The sequence below is a fragment of the Penaeus monodon genome, chromosome 20 (assembly GCF_015228065.2).
Source record: "Penaeus monodon isolate SGIC_2016 chromosome 20, NSTDA_Pmon_1, whole genome shotgun sequence".
Classification (NCBI taxonomy): Eukaryota; Metazoa; Arthropoda; class Malacostraca; order Decapoda; family Penaeidae; genus Penaeus; species Penaeus monodon.
In genome coordinates this window covers 30,251,656-30,251,970 of record NC_051405.1, presented here as the reverse complement: position 1 = coordinate 30,251,970, position 315 = coordinate 30,251,656, and positions in this window count along the sequence as shown.

Here is a 315-nt window from a genome sequence, read left to right as displayed (position 1 = left end):
AACCGCGCCACGAAAGAGAATATCTCACACCCCCTACTGTATCAGTCTATCATTCTCCTCGTAAATTATCAAATTCAAAGTTTCACCCAATAGCACTTTTCAACTTTGAGACAAAAACAACAGCGTAATATTATGGCAAGGGTTTATGACACCAGAAATAATTAGCTGCCTGTGGCTTGAAGCACTTCCGGGTTACAAAATTAATTACGACTAATGCTTTCACTTTATTGCCATTATTGTCAACATTTTAGTAATGTAGTCAACGCTTGTGAATTTTATTTGATCTGAATATGGAACGAACTTTATTATCTTGAC